This window comes from Pongo pygmaeus, chromosome 6, assembly GCF_028885625.2.
Source record: "Pongo pygmaeus isolate AG05252 chromosome 6, NHGRI_mPonPyg2-v2.0_pri, whole genome shotgun sequence".
NCBI classification, from domain to species: Eukaryota; Metazoa; Chordata; class Mammalia; order Primates; family Hominidae; genus Pongo; species Pongo pygmaeus.
This window is the reverse complement of record NC_072379.2, coordinates 35,711,285-35,724,611: the sequence shown is the minus strand read 5'-3', so window position 1 is coordinate 35,724,611 and position 13,327 is coordinate 35,711,285. Positions and strand designations below refer to the sequence as shown.

The 13,327-nt window shown below is 42.8% G+C and overlaps 1 non-coding gene across 1 annotated transcript; it reads right to left on the bottom strand.

Moving 5' to 3' along the window:
• Positions 1 to 805: 805 nt before the first annotated feature.
• Positions 806 to 949, bottom strand: LOC129041824 (small nucleolar RNA SNORA4). Its single transcript, XR_008503960.1, has one exon. It is a non-coding gene; the product is annotated as a small nucleolar RNA SNORA4 (small nucleolar RNA).
• Between the last annotated feature and the right edge of the window lie 12,378 nt (positions 950 to 13,327).

The following is a 13,327-nucleotide window of genomic DNA, read 5'->3' as shown; positions in this document are numbered from 1 at the left end:
GCTATAAGTTTTGCTTTAAATGGTTAATTAACTTTCCAAAAAATTTTTTAAAGAAAAAAAGTGAAATGAGAAAAAATTTCTAGCACCCTTTCCTTCTTTGTGTACCATATTTTCTTCTAGTATCATTTTTACTCGATCTGAGGATCTTCTTTTAAAAGCTGTTTATTTCTGCTGGTAAAGAAATTCGGGTTTTGTTTGTCTACAGATGATTTTGTTCAATTTCAATTTTGAAATATATTTTCACTGAGTGTAGCTTTGGTAGATTGATAGGTTGGTAGATTTTTTTTCTTCTTTAAACATTTTAATGGTAATATTTATTATCTTTTGACTTGCATTAGTTTCTGACAAGGAATCTGTAAATTTTTATTTTTTTCTCTGTATATGTTTTTTTCCTGGGTGCTTTTAAGGTTTTTATACCAATGATTTCATCAATTTAATTATAGTTTACTTTGATTTTGTGTCTATGTGTGTTTTTTTAAAATCTAGCTTTGGGCTGATAGAACTTCTTGGATCTATGGTGGATGGTTTTCATCAAATTTGATAATGTTTTGGCCATTATTTCTTTCACTAATTTTTATGTTCCTTTCTTTCTCTTCTCAGTTTCTAGAACTCCAACAGCACAGCTGTTAGAACATTTGCCGTTGTTCCACAAGCCACAGAAGCTTTTCTTCTCCTTCTTCCCCTCCTCCTCCTCTATCTTCCCTGTTTTTTCCTTTTTATTCTCTGCTTTAGTTTCAATCCTTTCTATTGCTATGACTTCAGGCTCATTGATCTTTATTTCCTTTTTTTTCTTTTTCACTTATGTAATATAAGCTGCAAAATAGTGGTGAACTATACCAAGGGGTATAGCCCTCTGCTGAGTGTGGTCTTTTCTTTATTTTCCAAAACAGCCCAAGTAGGTAAAGGTTATTTTAAAAACTTCCACCCCACAAAAAGTAACTTTTGATAGGTCTTTGTTTCTTTAGGGTTTAATTTGCTTTCAATTTTTAAAATCTTAGTGATTTTTTTACTCCATATTTTGTATTTTTTTCCTTTTAGATGTTCCATTTGGGTCTTTCTTATATCTTCTATTTCTTTCCTAATTATGTTCATGTTTTCCTTTAAATCTTTGAGCATATTTTTAAAAATTATAATAGCTGTTTTAGGGTTTTTGTTTGCTAATTTCATATTTTTTGGTTATTTCTGGTTCTGTTTCTACTGACTGGTTCTAGTACATGTACTTTTGCTGCTTCATATGTCCAGTAATTTTTTAACTGAATTCTGGCACCACTTTTAAGTCAGGAACTTTTTGGAGTCACTCCTGAATGTCCATATATTCCTCAAGATCTGGCTACTCTGGCTGATGGGAACTGAGCACTGTATGAGTTCTGGAAATCTTCTGGCTTGTAGCTCCCTAGTTGTTTCCTCAGTTGTTGTTCTTTGCCTGGCCTCTGGAAGTTTCATTTATGTGTGCCTGAATTTTTATTGATACAACAAATTAGGGAGATGTTTGACCTCCACAAAACTGGACTCTGTTTAGCTCCCCTCTTCCTGGTACTTTGCTCTGAAAATTCTAGCTACTTTGACTTCCCTGAACTTTAATCTGTTTCTTCTACTCAGCAAGATTGCCAAGCTGTTTTATTTTCCTCCCTGTGCCACAGTCTGAAAATATCCACCATGCAGAAAAGCCAACGTTATTATAAGAATTTACCTTCCTTCTTCTCCTCCCAGCTATCATAGGTGCTGCTTATTGATCAATATCCACAAAATTGTTTCATACATTTTGTCCAGTTTTCTAGTTGTTTATCATGGGAGGGTAAACAGGTGCTCCTCAGGTGATGGAGTGGAAATCATACTATGTTTGTGCTTATACTATTTGTTAACACGATTCCGATTTTGTAAAAACCTGCCATTAATGTGTTCCCAAGTGACTTAAGAAAGAAAATCTGCTCTAGGGTCATATCCTTCTAGGTTTAAATTTACTGTCAGAGTTAGACTGCATCTTTAACTTGGGATTTAAGAAATAATTCTAAGGTTCACTCTGATTGCATAGGCTCAGGTCATGGACTTATCTCTAAAGCCATCACCGTGCTACAGGACTGCAATACTTTGATTAACTTAGGGTTGGTCACATGCTGCGCTCCTAGTGTGGACTTTCTAGAGTGTGGGGATGGAAGTGGAGCAGGAGAGGAACTCAAAATTAAAATTAAAATACTATGATTAGAAGAGGAAGACATGCTGGGGAGGCAAATGACCAGTATCCACTGCCAGTGTTGAAGGGTGATCCAGGCTTGACCAGCTGAATGAGAATTACCATGGAGTTTCCCTTATCTTCTGGAAGCCTCAGTTTTCTCATCTGCAAAATAATGGGAACATTGTGCAGATTTCTAGGGTCTCAAACTCTTTCATGTTTCATGGTTGACATCCTTGTTCAGAACCCTCCTGCAGCTTTCTTCTTTGTTCTTGAGATTAAGACATGGACCACAGGGTCCTGCATGTCGTGAACATTCCCACTTCTACAAAAAAGCAGTCTGAAATTTGTTCAAAGGGTCACCTTCTCCCTGTTCATTGCTCTTTAGTCATTACGGCTATCTCACAGAGCCTTCAGAGGCATTAAAGCCTCCCACTTCAGTGTCTCACAAGTGCTCCTCCTGTGTCCAGAACACCCCTCCTATACTTCTCTACCTGCCTAACAAAGGTCAGGTTTCACCTTATGTGTCATTTGTTCAAGAAATCTTTTTCAAAAACTCAGTCCTGGCCATAAGATCCTCTTAAGCAGCTATAATTGCCTTCTAACTTATTTATTCATTAATTTTTGATGCTGCCAGGTTTAATGTTGCACATTTGCTAGACTGGAAGCTCCAAGAGGGAAAGAATGTGTGTGTTTTGTTCACTAGTGTAACCATGGCCTTACAGAGTACATTGCACATACCGGATGCTCGGTGACTATTTCACCCCTGAATGATTGCTGAAGCAGCAAACTTGCAGTATGGTGCCATCACTAAGTGCACAGGCTGCTGGCTCAAATTCCAGCAGTGCTATTTAATAGCTGTGTAACTTGGGTAAATTACTTAATCCCTCTGTGCTTTGTTTCCTCATCTATAAAAGGGGGATCATCAGAATATCTATCTGTTTGTGTGCTGTGGGTGTCAAATAAGTGTCTAAGGGTTGAGAACAGTGCCTGCATCCCGTGTGCTGTCAGCTGGTATAGTCCATTGCAGGTAGTTGTTCAACATGAACAATGACGCTGGAAGTAACCCATGCAACTTCCAGTATCTCACAGCCCCAGCTTTCCATTTCATATCAGTGAGGCCACACATCAGTGTTTCAGTAATGACTCGTGGCAGGTCCCTGTACTCAACGGTGATCTAAGTGGGTCTAAAACCTCACGCCCCAGACTTTCTTCCAACCCTTATGCTCATCTTTTCACTTACCACGTGTCAACACTGAGCCCCATGACAAACTGGAATGAGCATGTCCTCACCTTCAGGTGGCAGTGGTGGACAGGGCAGGGACACAGGCCCTTCTTGTCCATCTACTTGTGGCTAAAGTGAGCAGATGAAGCCCAGGGTTTTCAGGGATACCTGGGGCCCAGGCTCAGTGGCCACCTTACTTTAGCTCTGGCAAAAAGCCTCCTCTACCATTGTTTAACGATTAAAAATACTTGGGTTCAGAGGCTTTTCCAATGTGCTAGATAGCAAGGGTATAATTAGACATTTCCCAGCTACACGTAGCCGCTTTAATTTTGATGCTGTCTTCATCCTCTCACACATGCTCAGTAACCTGAAAAATTTAGGCGTTCTCGTCTCCTTTTCTAATTATTAGGGAGCATTATCATGGTTTGACAGGAATATCTGATTTTATGCATCTTGTCTCTAACAACTGCCAAAAGTTTCTAGTTCACATTCAATTGTAGGCTTCAAAGCCAAGTTTTGATAATACAGGCATTCCATCACATTCGCCTTAAGATTCACGGCACAGCTCAGGCCGGGGTTTGGTAGTGATTGTTAATATAAATCCACTTTGGAGATAGATGCAAGTACAAATTACAGAATGTCAGGGTGCAATTTGATTTTGAATGCTTTTTTTTTTTTGCTATTATAAATAATGAAGGATGCTGAAGATGGTTCAGCATATTCTATTGGATATAATTAAAATCCCAAAGGTTGTGGTTTTTAAAAGCTGCATCTGCCTGTTGCCTGCTGGGATTTAGAGGTGACTGGAAGGTTTCAGGGCTGGGCTTTGTTCTAGTCTCTCTCTTTACTGATTTGTATTTTTATCCTTTTATGTATTTTAGAATAAAACACAAATTAGTTGTTTTAAAAGATAAGGTAAGTTTTAATTTTTATAAAGCACTTCCTTGAGCTTCAATATTTATAAAAACAAACCCTGTCTTTATCCTCCTTTATAGCAGTGCCCACCATAATTTGAAATTCTATTTCCAGCCATGGCCCCACCTTGGCGGCACCCCTGCCCGACCGAGGTTGGCAGGGCACTGTCCCAGGGATGTGAGGGCGTGGTGTCGTCTCATCTCTTGGAGTGCTCATTTGTTCATATCATAAGAATTAGGTGTTTTAAGGCATTAGTGCTATGTGCAATTGAAAATAGTTTCCCCAGCTGCCAGTCTGCTGAGTCCTGCAGACCAGCTGTTTTCCACGACCACAGAATTGAAATTCGACTCTGAGTGGGGACATGTCAGCTGGAGGCTAGCAGCTGTGGAGCAGCACTGAGCCACGTCTGACTCTGGATGTGGTCAAGGCCAAGGGGAGCCCTTGTTTAGCAGTTTTGGAGTGAGGTGGGCTGGCCCAGGAGCCTTCAGGGAAAAGAGCTGCCAACCTGTGCTCTCTGATGGAAACCTTGAGACAGCAAAGGCAGAATTAAGAATGGGAGGAGGCCAGGCATGGTGGCTCAGGCCTGTAATCCCAGCACTTTGGGAGGCCAAGGTGGGTGGATCATGAGGTCAAGAGACTGAGACCATCCTGGCCAACATGGTGAAACCCTGTCTGTACTGAAAATACAAAAATTGGTTGAGTGTGGTAGCACATACCTGTAGTCCCAGCTACTCAGGAGGCTGAGGCAGGAGAATCACTTGAACCCGGGAGGTGGAGGTTGCAGTGAGCTGAGATCGCACCACTGCTCTCCAACCTGGCGACAGAGCGAGTCTCCATCTCAAACAAAACAAAACAAGACGAAAAGATACAATGGGTGGAGTCCCAGGAGAGTCCAAGGAGGCTCTTGGCCTAAAAATGTCTCATAGATATTGTCCATTTTACAGAAAATATTAGCAAAAAAATTGCATGTAAATCATACCATTATTCAGGAATCTATCTAACAATACTTGGTAAACTTGTCATTTTTTTTTTTTTTTTGGACACGGGTTCTCACTCTGTTGCCCAGGCTGGAGTGGAGTGGCATGATCTCGGCTCACTGCAAGCTCTGCCTCCTGGGTTCACTCCATTCTTCTGCCTCAGCCTCCTGAGTATCTGGGACTTCAGGTGCCCACCACCATGCCCAGCTAATTTTTTTTTTTTTTTGTATTTTTTGTAGAGACAGGGTTTCACCGTGTTAGCCAGGATGGTCTTGATCTCCTGACCTCGTGATCTGCCCACCTTGGCCTCCCAAAGTGCTGCGATTACAGGTGTGAGCCACCGCTCCCAGCCAACTTGCCCCTTTTAAAGAAAACATTTTTTAAAATCTCCCTGAATTTGCCCACCATCAATTTAGATCTGCTGCAGAATTTGGTCCCAGGGAATGGCATAGTAAGGATGGCTGAGTGGGAGTTCCAAATCTCTCCATCTTTTGGTCCTGCCTCATTTCTATTTCTATATGTGAGGTTTGCAGAGAGAGAGCAATCGCATTTCTAGGCTCTCTGAGACCCCTCTCTCTTCCTAGTGGAAGTGTAAATTTGGTCAGGAGCAGGTGGGTGCACAGAGGAGGTCCATGGGCAGACAGGTGGGGGTTAGGAGCAGCAGTTGGCAAGAGAGGCCTCATTAGGCACCCTGGATGCTGAAGGGTGCTTTCCTTGGGGGTGCGAGAGTGGGAGGGGCTTGGAGCCTCTGTGCTCCCGGCAGGCTTCAGCAGGGCTCTATGTTGAGGAATTTTGTCTCTGGGAAACCTGCTGATTCCTGCCAATCGCCACCCCTTCTTATTTCAGGATTCTTTGGCCTCTCTCCTCTTGTTGTTTTATGGACAGTGTGCCTCCAGATTAGTAACTAGTTCAGGGATGCCTGCTTCCTCCCCTGACAAAGAGAAGCCTTCAAGGCATTTGTGGCCTTTGAAACAGCAAAGACACAAAACGTTCGGCTGTTATTTTATCTTTGGAGTCAAGAATGTGGGCACGTGTTTTGCAGCTGTGAACTCTGGCACACGCAAGGGGAAGGTTTGAATTATGGGGACTGCAGCTCCCTGTCTTCAAGTAGGGGACAGAGAGAGGTAGGCACGTGGCTGTGCCTTCTGGATCTGCTGCATCTAGAGTCTGGGCACTTTTGCTTTGACTTTAGTTATGGGCTCGCTGCATTCTTCTTTCTGGACTTACTGTGAAGCCTAGCAGTGTCAGGCCTCAGAAAGATGTGTTGACCACGATGCCAGGGACCCTCCACCTCCCCACCGTTTCCTCTCTTCATCCACAGATATGGAAGCATGGTTCTGGGCCCTGGTGCCTCCACCAGGAAAGCAGAGGGATGATGTTCAAGCCTCCTCTGCACAGGAGATAGCTGGTGGGATAGAGGAGAGGCTGAGTCTTGGGGGCTGTTCCACACAGCCGGCTTCGGCAAGGTGCAGCCTCCCCTTCTGCAGAGCAAGGATGTCGATGGTTTTTAAATGGGCCATAGGTGGATCTAGATGCTTGGCCAGGTGACTGGCAGGTGAGGGTACTGATTAGCTGTTGGCTGGCAGCTACCATTGTGTGCTTATTCTGGGTCAGGCATCAGGAAGACAACAATGAGCAAGACAGTCTCCTGAACAAACAGAACCATGAGGCATTTCAGGGGTGATGAGTTCTACAAAGAACACAGCACAGGGGGATGCGATAAGAGTGGCTGGGCTGGGGTGTGGGCCACCCTGGTGATCTTGGGGAGGGCAGTGGGACCTCCTCTTCTCAGTGAGACTGGAGAAGAGGTCCCATCTACACTCACATCTTCCCCATCATCTAATGCAGGAAAAATCCTAGAATGCCAGCCAGTGTATGGTCACATGACAGGAGATTGGCCAGTCAGGTTCTCCTGATGAGGATTTGACTGTGGAAGGAACAGCAGTTAGGAAATTATGTTTGGAGGTGAGGGGAACCCAAACCTTATTCTCCAGCTTTCCCGAATGCAATGGGAGCTCCCTGGGAGCTTAGGCTCAGGCTAGCCAGAGAGGTATGTATCTGTATTTGGCAACACATGACACTCACTGATGAAAAATTATTAAGAAATTTTTCTTAGGTGGAAAAAGGCATAATGTAGAAAAATATGAGCACTAAAATTGTGGACAATTTCAGTAATACTCCCAAGCTAAGCGGGATGGGAAAAGGGAAACGTGTGATAAGATTCTTATGTTTCTTGGAGAGTAGAGGAAATAATCAACTATGATCAATTCTCGATGTGGAACAAAATGTGTGGTCTTAGGTTTGTGAAAATATTAGAAGTAAACATAAAACAAAGGGAGACACAAGTGTGGTTTGAAAACAGTCTAATGATGTGCTCTTTATAAAACAAATATTAAAATTAAATTACACAGAAAGGTTCAAAATGGGGATGGGCAAAGATATAAAAGCAAACGTTTTACAAAATGAAGCTTAAAGTTATATAATCATAAAAGTAGAATCTAGGCAAAAAACATTACATGGATCAAAGAGGTATATTTTCTATTGATGAAAGTGATATTTCTCCAAATATATAAAACTTTAATCACCCAACACAATGACATTGAAATCTAGTAACTCAAAAGCTGTTAGACAAAAATAAGTAAAAATACAGAATTTAAAATTTTATATCTACAATCTGAACTATCTAATCAGGAAAAAATAAAAATTTTATATTTTTATCACATGTATTTTTAGAACACAATACAACAGAGAAAGAGTTTACCCATGGGATATTTATAGAAACTTACCATGTCACAAAGAAAAGCTTAATATACACTCCAAAGGGCAGAAATCAAAATTATAAAAGAATGAAGACAAGTTAGCTAATGATTTAACTAAAGAAGCTATGAAAATGAACAACAAAATAAAACAAAGCCAAAAGTACATATGTAATGAAATGGAACAGTAAAATTATGGTAGGCTTGATCAAGAAAGCCATAATTAGGTTCTTTGAAAAGATCAATAAAATAGAAAAATCCTTGACAAGTCTAATAATAAAATGGAAGGAAGGAGGGAGAGAAAGAGAAACAGAGGGAGAGAGAAAGAAAAAGAGAGACACATAGATAGAACCACAAATGGTGAATATCAGGTATAAGAAAGGAGTTTTAGGTCAGGAGGCAGCAAAAATTTTTTGTAAAGAACCAGAGTAAACATATCTGGCTTCATGGGCCACATACAGTCAATGTTTCAACTACTGAACTCTGCCAGTGTAGCTCTAGAACTGCCATAATCATTAGTAAATGCATGGGCGTGGCTATATTCCAATAAAACTTTATTTACAAAAGCAGATGATCTACTAGATTTGGTGTGAGGGCCATAGTTTGCTGATCCTTTTTTTGGGTTTGGGGCAGGGGAGCATCTGGTCAAGATGGCTCGGTAAAATATACGCTTTGCCACAACCCATTGTGTTCCAAATTTCTAGTAATGATAGATGAAATGTAAAAAGAGAAAACTAAAACATTCAAATTCAAAACAAGATAAATATTTTCATGAATCAGAAAAATAGACAAAACCCCAGACAGAGAATTGCAAAGCATGGCAGTGCTGAGCAGGGCTGTGGTGGAGGGTGGACAGCTCGTTGGGTCTGAGAGTGGGCTGATGTGGCTGAAAATTCAGGAAATCCCTGCAGGGAGCTAGACTTGCTCCACCAGAGATGAGGTCTGAAGTGACCTCTCTTATTAAGGAGGAAATTATGAGACCTCTGCTACATGCTGGACTGTTGTTCCTTCTCAAAGAGGTTGACACATGCCAGGGCCTTCTTGAAAATTGGGGCTATTTTTGGTTGTCATGATTGGGGAAGCCCCTCTAGTCTTTAAGTAGAGGAGCAAGTAATACTAGACCTTCTGCCACCCACAGATCTGCAAAATTGATCTGTTCTGAATGTCCCAACAGACTATATTTATTGTACCTAGAAATTCATGATATTTTAGAATATGATAATATAGAAAAGTTTTTATAAGATAAAATTTCCATCAATGTTGTAGAAGATTGTTAGGAAAAGAGAAGCTTATGTGGGAACAAAAAAGTATTGTCAATTTTTTTTGTTAAGTGGCTTAAAACTACAGTTATTTTCTCTTATTTTCCATGGGTCAAGAGTCCAGGTACCATGTGACTGAGTCTTCTGCTCACAATCTAATTAGTCAGCAATCTAGGCGGTGGTTGGATTGCATTCCTTTCCAGAATCTGTGGTCCTCTTCCCAGCTCATATGGTCATTGGAAAAATTCAAATTCAGTTTCTTGCTGTTGTAGGACTGAGGTCCCTGTTTTCTTGCTCAGTGTTAGCCAGGGGCTGTTCTTGACTCGTAGAGGTTGGCTGTATCCTCGCTCACTCACAACATGACAGCTTAGTTCTTCAAGACCTGCAAAAGTATCTCTCCATCTATTCATTTTTTTAAAAAATAAATGTGTTGTCTGTAATCCCGTCATCCCAGCTACCCTGGAGGCTGTATTTGCTTTCAGCTATGGAAGGAAAAGAGCATGTGTGCTCACCCTCCTTCCTGTGCCATGCCGTGCCATCACTTAGGGAGTGACTTCCACACTTTCTCCTAACAAGGCCCAGCCCATTCATGAGAATATCATGGTGCTCCTCTCTTTTTCGCTTTGGCTGTCCGTAGTTAGTCTTGATGTGTTCTCACCAGTGTAATTAAAATCATTTCCTCCTTTTCTCCATCCATACAAACAAATGTGCTCTGTTATTACTTATCCTGTCAATTATTTTTAATCTGTGTCCATCCTATCTCCACTGTTTCCTTTTCTTGTGCTTCTTGTGCAGAAATGGCTTATAATTTTTAAACTTTTTCTCATTTTGTTCTGCCCATCCTTTCACTTCTTTTCTTCAAGACTCCAATTATATGCATATTATAACTTTTGATATTGTCCCAGAAGTCCCTAAGGCTGTGTTCATTTTCTTTTCAATCTTTTCTTCCTCTCTGATGTTCAGACTGAATAATTTCTATTAATCTATTTAAAAGTTACATGACTTTTTTGGGGGTAATTTCTTATTCTGCTATAAAGTTTATCCCATGTTTACTTTTATTTCAAATATTATATTTTTTCATTTTAGAATTTCTATTTTTACAATTAATTTCTATTTCTCTGCTGTGATTTCATATCAGTTAATTAATTACAATCATATTTTCATTTAGGTAATTGAGGAGAGTTATAATAACTAATACCTTCACCCACTTATTCCAGTATCTAGGTCATCCTGAGCTGCTCTCTGCTGATTGTCTTTTCTCTCTTATTCTTTAGATATTGAGTAATTTTGTATCGTAACTTGGACATTGTGAATGTTATGTTGAATTTTATTACATATAAGACTCTGAATTTTCTTATATCCCTTCAAAGACTTGACTTTTGTTTAGAAGGTAAATAACTTGGTTAAATTCAACCTGCAAACTATCCCATGGGAAGCAACTCACATCTCATGTCTGTTCTTTCAGACCTGGCTGAACTCCTTGAAGTCTGTCCTGAACATGTGCTTCAAGGGTCAGCCAGAGACTTGGCCAGAACAGGGTTTGTGGCTCCCTTTCTCTGGCTCTCTCCTTTCTGACATACCCTCTCACTTTCCAATGGCCCTGGTTGTCCTGAATTTTACCCTCTGGTTCTTCCTTAGAAAGCTGGCATGGGCCAGGCATGGTGGCTCACGCCTTTATCCCAACACTTTGGGAGACCAAGGAGGGCAGATCATGAAGTCAGGAGTTCAAGACCAGCCTGGCCAACATGTTGAAACCCAGTCTCTACTAAAGATACAAAAAAATTAGCTGGGCGTGGTGGCGCGTGCCTGTAATCCCAGCTACTCTGGAGGCTGAGGCAGGAGAATAGCTTGAATCCAGGAGTCAGAGGTTGCAGTGAGCCGAGATCACACCATTGCACTCCAGCCTGGGCAACAGGGCCAGACTCCATCTCAAAAAAAAACAAAAACAAAAAACAAAACAAAACAAAAAAACAAGGAAAGCTGGCATGAAGATTTTCTACTGGAGTTTTAGCCATTCTGTGGCATGTAGACAGGGGCTGCCCTCAGGCTAGAAGTTGTGGAAATAAGACATTCAGATTATGAGAACAAGATGGCAGACTGGAAAGCCCTACTGCTTGTCTTGTGCACAAAAACAACTAAAACAATGAGTAAGCAATTACTTTTTGATGAAAATAATGGAAGGAGAGCACCAGAGTACATCAAAGGAGTGACAGAAACCTTGGTGAGCACAGAAACTCAGAATGGAGAATGGAAGGACACACCCAGCCTTCAGCACCCATGCCCCATCTGGGATCATCTGGGACCCAGAAGTATCTTCTCCCTGCAGGGAAAAGGTAAGCAAGAGGATCCCAGCAAACCCCGTCAACACCCTGAACGTTATGTTAGTTTGTTCTTGCATTGCTATAAAGAAATACCTGAGACTGGGTCATTTATAAGAAAAGAGGTTTAATTAGCTCATGGTTCTGCAGGCTACACAAGCATGGTGCCAGCATCTGCTCAACTTCTGGGAAGGCCTCAGGGAGCTTTTACTCATGGCTGAAGGTGAAGCTGGAGCTTGTATGTCACATGGCGAAAGAAGGAGCAAGAGAGAGGTGGGGGGAGGTGCCATGCTTTTTAACAACCAGATCTTGTGAGAACTCACTATCATGAGGACAGCACCAAGCCATGAGGGATCTGTCCTCATGACTCAAACACCTCCCGCAAGGCCCCACCTCCAACATCAGGGCTTACATTTCCACATGAGATTTGGGCAGGGACAACATCCAAACTGTATCAGATATCTACAGCTCTCACCACTACGGGCACTAAGCTCAGCTGAGGGAGCTGCCTGGAGTCCACACAGCTGTGCTCCTCCCAGAGAAGGAGCCAACACTGCCCATCCCCTGTGTCCCATGCAGCTACTGTACTACACCATCTTGGCAATGGAACTGCTGCTGGAGGATGTCTTGCTCCAGCTGTGAGTGACCATGGCACCCTTTCATCCCTGAGGCCAAGGTGCCACTGAATCACCTCTGTTGGTGGCCCAACATCCCCAAGCTGAGCTGCAAGCAGCAATTACACTCTTCCCTGTGAGGCCGAGCAGTGCTAGAGCTGCTCCACCTCACCCTCCCAGTCATGAATGCACCCTAACCCCTCAGGCTGGAGCTGAAGGTACACACTCCCATTGCACCTGGGCACTGGAGCTAAAGCTGAACACTGCCTCCAAAGGAAACAGTGCCCTGGCGGAGCTGCTCCAAAAACCTCTCCAAGTTGCAGCTGTGTCCTGCCCCATGGGACTCAAGCTGAAACCTCCCAGGGCACCATTTGGTGATCCCCACATACCCCTAGCAGACACTGCTGTACCTTGCCCTCCCGTGCTCGAGCTGAAGCGGTACTTGGTGTCCTGAGGAAACGGTGCTGTGGCTGCCTATACCCCCCTGTGCCTGAGCTGAAGTGGTACCCTGCCTCCAAGGAAAATAGCTTGGCCACCCAGAGCAGTCATGCCTCCCTGGAACCTAGGTTGAAGCAGTGCTCTGCCTCCCAGGAAATGGTGTCTTGGCCACCCAAAGTGGTCATGCACTGTAATACCAAAGCTGAATTGGTGCACCATATCCCAGGGAAATGGGCCTGGGCAGCCCAGAGCAGTCATACCCCGCAGGCTTCAGCTGAAACAGTGCATTGCCCCATAGGGAATTGGTTTCCTTGACTGAGCTAAGCAGCTACACATCCCAGGGCTGAGCTGATGGAGTACCCTATGTCCCAGAGAAACAGAGCAGTGGCTCAGCTGAGACCCTTGCCTTATAGCCAAACAACTCAAGTACCCTACTTCCCTGGAGCTGGACTCACCCCCTAAAGTCTGAGCTGCTGAGACACCCCTCTTCCTGGGGAGTAGCCATAGCTGCATTAGTCTCTTCTCTGCAGGGCCCAAACAACAGCTGTGCTCTCATTTTGGGGTCCTTGCTACTGCTGCACCTGGCCTCAAAGAGTGTGGGTCACTGCCAAGTCCCACCATCCCAGCGTCTACCGTTGCCACTCCAGGAAGCCTC